The sequence below is a fragment of the Nannospalax galili genome, unplaced genomic scaffold, assembly GCF_000622305.1.
Source record: "Nannospalax galili isolate Female #2095 unplaced genomic scaffold, S.galili_v1.0 scaffold283, whole genome shotgun sequence".
NCBI classification, from domain to species: Eukaryota; Metazoa; Chordata; class Mammalia; order Rodentia; family Spalacidae; genus Nannospalax; species Nannospalax galili.
In genome coordinates, this window is record NW_008350535.1 from 1881956 (window position 1) to 1888494 (window position 6539).

Below are 6539 nucleotides of genomic sequence, written 5' to 3' on the forward strand. Positions count from 1 at the left end.
AGAAATTCAGCCCAAGAAAATTAAAATATAAAGAATTCTCTGAAACAAACTCAAATCCATCATGAGACCAAAATAGGTGTAATGGAAATTCCTGAAGGACAAAGTCAAAAAATTCATATGTAAATACTCAAAACAATATTGAAAAACTCACATTTTTATTTCAAAACTTAATACAAAATTTCAGTGATGAAGGTGATGTGGTTCTGCTTAGAACTATAGACCAATGGAGCAGAATTCAGAATTCAGAAATACACTTTTAAATTTATTCTCTGTTCAGTTTTTTACAAGGTGGCCGATACAATTCAATGAGAATTATAATCCTGGTAACAAATGTTTCAGGAACAACTGGATATCTATACATAAAACAGAGATTCTGAACTGCCTCAAGAAATCTACTAAGTTAATGAAAAAAAATGGGTTAGGAATAAAAATATTGGATCCACAACTATTAAACTCTTAGACAAAAACTTAGGAGTGCATCTTTATGATCTGTGTTAGGCAGTGGCTCCTTGGATATTTCACCAAAAGCTCTTGTGACAACGAGAAGCTGAGAATCTGAATGTTCACAAAACAACACACTTGTGTGCCTCAGATAATTGCCAATATGAATGCAAAGAATTCCTGTGGGTGTGTGTGTGTGTTTATGTAGGTGTGTGCCCCTTTGTGTGTGGGTGTACATGCGTGTGTGCACACGCTTGTGGGGGCAGAAGTCTATGCTGAGTGTCAGTCTTTTTCTACCTTGTCATTGCAGTTCTTTGACAATTTCATGCATATCACTGATGTGTTTACTCTCTTCCTCTACCCTCTCTGATTTCTCTCCTATCCCTATCATTCCCACCCTTCATATCCGTCTTTTTCTACTTTCAGGACTTTAGGCTTGTTGTGTGACACACTTCTTTTAACCAGAGCCATCCGTGTGACCATTGAATTGGAACTATCCACTGGAGCCTAGTGGTGTCACCAGTGGGTACACAGGTGAAGGCAATGATTCCCTGATCTCTGAATATGTCACTAAGAAGCAATCCAGCAGTGAAGGGTAGGGCCCCTGTGACCCTTCTCCATCCACACCTGACAGTTCACAGACCCACTCTTGTATGGATCCAGTACAAGCATCTGAAGCTGCTGAGTTTGGGGTTATGATGACTGTGTCTTGTCCAGCATTTACCAGTCCTCTCCTCACCCCTGGTTCTTATATTCTTTCCACCACCTCTTCGACAATGTTCCCTGAACCTTAGAGGGGATAGTTTAAATGTCTTATTTAGGATCTAACAATCATCACTCACTCTCAAAACCTTATGCAATGATGTTTACCTCCGTTTTTGAGACAGGCCCTCTAACTGAATCTGGAACTCACCAACTTAGCAAGATTAGGTAGCCAGCGAGTTCTAGGAGCTGCCTCTCTCTTCTTCCCCAGTGCTGGGATTATAGGCACATGTCACAATGCTCAGCATTTCATGTTGGTGCTGGGGATCCAACTCAGGTACTCATGCATGTGTGGGAAATACTTTACATAACAAATCATCAGCCCATATCCCATGAACATAAAGAATTCATTTTTTCTTTTTGAGACAGGGTCTCACCATGTAGCTCTAGCTGGCCTGGAACTCACTATGTAGATCACTGTGGCCTCAAACTCACAGAGATCCCTCTACTTCTGCTTCTCAAGTGCTGGGATTAAAGGCATGTGCCATCACACCCAGCCACAAATATAAAGAATTCTTGCAAATAGCAAGAAATGGAACTGAAACTGGACAAAATTCAAATAATAGTCACGCAGGTATCCAATAATCATGTGAAAAATGCTCAGTATCATTGGTTACTAGTGAATGCAAATCAAAACTGCAGGTCAAACCACTTCACTAGCATCCTAACTGTCCATAAATAGGTGAGTAGAAAAAATGTGCAGCATATTCATATAGTGGAATATGGAATAGTAATTAGTAATGAAATTAATGAAAAACTATGAATGCCCCCACACTGATGAACTTTGAAAATGTTATACTGTTAAAGGAAGTCAATTACAAAATACATGTTATATGATTCCATTTATACGAACTGTCCAGAGACTATAAAAACCATAGAAACAGGAAGTAGATGAGTGCTTGACAAAGAAGAGGCAGAAATAAGGAATGACTCCTAAAAGATACCAGAACTTTGGAGTGGCTGATGAGTTCTAAAATTAGAGTGATATTAGTTGCACAATTCTGTGACTACACTAAAACCCAGTAAATTATAGACATCAAAAGATTAATTTTATGCTACACTATTATGTCTCAAAAAAACTATTATAGAAATTAAATATTCCAAGCTGTGGAATATGGAATAGTAATTAGTAATAAAATTAATGGTTCCTGTTAGTTACAATAATGATCTGCATGGCAAAATATGACCATGGGTTCAATAGTCATACAGATTTTACTGGGTCAACCAATTGTTTTCTAATTGATTGAAGGCCCACTACACGAGAAGAAAAATATGCTTGGTTCTGTAAATTCCCATGGTTGGGGAGCTCCTAGGTTCCAGGGATGAACCTACTACTACTTTTCTGCTAAATGAACACAGTATCAAACTGCTCTTTGAATTCTTATCTCAGTTCCCATAGATTAGTGCAGTTCTCACAACACATCAAAGAACTTTTTTGTGTACTGGACAGCAAATATTACAGATACTCAAAACTGGTCAAAGTGCCCAGAATAAGTATCTGGAAACTACTTAGCTACAAATGGGAAACATAGATCACACCTCCTCCCTGAAAATCTCAGGGACGACTATGGAAGAGAGGATGCAAAGACTGTAAGAGACAGAGGTCAAGCCAGGGCAAAACAGTGTCTTCTGGACATGGAAGAGCCACTAATGCCATGAATTCCTAGCATCTGTGGTTGTCTGCACAAGATCAAGCCAGTCATCATTCCAGGATGGAGGGGGAAGGGATTATGAGCCCCTACCTCCAGTTGAGGAGCTATTGACAGCTGATGGCTTTGAGGGTGGGAGAGTCAGTTTTCCTTAAAGTCATGGCCCCTGGTAGGCCAACCATGCTCTGATGGATGGTCTAACACCCATGAGTTTATGGGCAGCACAAACTGGACAGGGTGAGTTGTTTGAAAAAGAAGATGACATGATGTTGGGAGGAAGTGAAAGGATGGGGCTTTTGGGAGAAGTTAAGTGAAGGAATGGGGGTGAATATGATCAAAATGCATTATATGCATACATGGAATTCTTAAAGAATTAATTAAATACGATATTAAAAATAGACATTAACCTGGCTGTTAGAGTAATAGTAAGATGAGCTTAACACGAATGACAGTTCTGTTTGTACCGAGGCAATTCAAGGCTTTGTATGGTTACCTGAAAATTATGAAGTGAAGATGTAAGCTTCCTGTATTGACCACCAGAATGTCTTTATCTCCAAAAACTATGGGAGGTTTCAGGTCTCTTTGTCATTTCAACTGTTTCTTGGCCTGGTACACTCATATTAATAAGTATTCTTTTATTATTAGGAACCTATATGGAAATCTTCTAAAAACACATGCAAAAAAAGGCACAGCACAGTCAACTACCCATTTTCTTTGAATTGTTTGTGTTATCTCACCCTTCCTCTCCCACCTCTCCTCTCACACCACCATTCCTTTACATTATACAATAAATTTCTACAGTTTTTACAGTATTTGGAAATACAATGGGAAAAATTCCAGCTACATATAGGTATCTGAAGTGGTCTCACTTATTGAAAAAAACTTAGGTTTTTGTGACCTAAAGGCAGAACTTGGCTGCCTCCACACTAACAGGACAGGACAATGATCGGAGGAAGCCAGTGCTTCCCACTGAGACCTGTGAAAACAGGTTCAAACAGGAACTACATTGTTCCATTATCCTGTCCTAGGAAGCCAAAAAATGAATCTCTTTTCAAAATGAGAATCCCATTCTCCTTTAAGAAATATCAAAATGAGAGTAGGAGTAGTCTGTCCCAGTTTTATTCAAGATGTGAAATAAGAAAAAAATGAAAAAGATATAGGAAAGATGATAGGAAAAATGTGGCATGAGGAAAAGCTGAGGCAGTGTGACTGGAAAACAAGATTTCAGATGGTCAGCATTGAGAGTGGACAGACCAAGTCAGCAGAGGAAAGACATGAGACAGGGTGATTGGGAAAGAGGGCTTCAGATGATCAGCACTGAAAGTGGACAGACCAAGTCAGCAGGTTAGAGTGGAGAATGAGAGCAAGTAGGCAGAAACTCCGAGATACAGTGAGCTCTCTTCTGTGTGTGTTTTCTATCTTCCAAAATGCCATTCGAATTCTCAGCACAGGACAGTGTAGATATATACAGCAAAGGTATCTATTGAGACTGTCTAAGCTGCTTCTTAGTACAGTAACTATTAATTTTAGAATGGAAATTATGTATATATACATATTTACATTTTTTATATTTTTATATGGATTAGCATTTTGCCTTCATGTATGTAAGCAATCAAGACCCCTACACAGTAATAGGATTAGTTTTGAAAATTAGGCTGTAGAAGCAGTTTTGGAGGGATATTTTAGCATATTATTTACTTCATAAACATTTATTTATCTATAAATCTCTAGTTTAAAACACACCTATGTCAAAAAGAATTTTCATTTGTAAGCTTATGATGTTATTCAACTTATGTAAGGAAAGTTAAATATCATGTGTAAATGTAAAGGTCACCAAAATTAGTTCAGAAATGTAGTGAATACGGTTACAAATCACTTATAACATCCAAGGGCTGGAGAAATGTTTCAGCAGTTAAGAATGCTGGCTGATCTTGCAGAGGACTCAGGTTCTATTCCCAGTACCACTATAGGTAAGGCCACCTCTGGGCAGGCTGGGCTAGGCTGAATGAGAAAGGTAGCTGAGGACTTGAAAAGATGACTCAGTGGTTAAGATTCGCAGCAGCAACACAGTGGCTAACAACCATCCATAACTCCAGTTCCAGGAGATCCAACACCCTCTTCTAACCTCTGCTGGCATTGTACAGCATACATGCAGGCAATACACTCAGAGGCTTAAAATAAAACTTATAAATAAAAATATTAAAAAAGAAAAGTAGCTGACCAAGCCAGGAAAAGCAAACCAGTAAGTCATATTCCTCCACAGTCTCTGCTTCAGTTCCCGTCTTCAGGTTCCTGCCTTGAGCTCCTGCCCTGGCTTCCCTGGATGATGGACTGTAACCTGTGAGGTAAAATAAACCGTTTCCTCTGTAAGCTGGTTTTGTTCACTATTTTATCACAGCAACAGAAAGCAGAGTAGGACAACATATTAGAAAAAAGTTGATGAATTTTAAAACTAAGAGAGAATTAGGAGAGTTAGAATTCTGTGGTAGAGCTTGTGACTCCTTTTAAGCACATATATGCAACCATATAGACATAAGAGTTAGAGAGAATCCTCAAAGAAATTACCTAATAAGAATGATTAGTGGGGATAAGTAAGTAGTAGGTATACAGACAGTATATTCATAGCCTTTATTATAAATCTTGGGGTCATGTGAATTAAGGAAGAAATACTAAGATTTTATGTTGAATAGAAGTTATAAGAATACCTATACCCTATATTTTATTGCCCTGATATGGTGTAAACGTATTAATATTTCTATAGCAAAATGCATGAAGTACCTATTAAGTTGGTTAGGTTAGATCAGGCCAGTAATGACAAGTAAGACTGGACACTTCTTCTTAAAGCAGAATACGAGGAATAAGAAGAATTTCCATGTGTGAAGCACAAGGATCATGAGGACATGTAATATCTTGACAACCTTTTCCCGTTGTCCTCAAAAAAATTCTCTTATCAATATGAGAGTAGTAAGGAATTCTGGCTGCTATAGTTGAAAAACTTCTTTTAAAAATTATTCTGAGCATCCACTACTAAAAAACTCTTTTGAATTTGCACTAGATTGCGCCCATAGCATCAGCCTTACTTATGTATAAATCCTATGAAGAATAATGTCATCATTAAAAGTGTTCAGGATGATTGTAGGTCCAACATTAAACCACCTTGCTCTTGAAATGCAACTGTTAGAGTAAGCCTCACAAGAGAAAGGAAAGTCCCAGGAAAAAGGAATCTCATTCCTTCAGATTTCCCCTTTATCATTTAGAATTTGACCACATGCAATGGAGCCCAGCTTTTGCTGTGCATAAGTAACTTCTATTGGTTATGATGTTCTCAGAGTTAAAATTTACAAATATTGGAGCAAAATAAATAAATGGTTAAATGACGAGGAGACAACTGGAAGGGACTCTTGGCCAAACATAGAAATGCCTGAACGGAACTGGTAAAAGAAAGGAGCCAGGGGCTCCTCCCAAGCCCACGTGACCCCTGAGGAACAGATCCTCAAACGACCTTAAGAGTAAAAATAATTTGGTTTAACAGGGCCAACTGTATGGCCTTAAACATCCAAAAGGAAAGTATAACCAAAGATTAAAGGGGACAATATAATTTATTAAGAATCCATATGTATAGCTAAAGGCTACATAACAAGCAACAATGCCAGATAGGAGATACCTTCTTTGGAGTTGTTGGCCAGG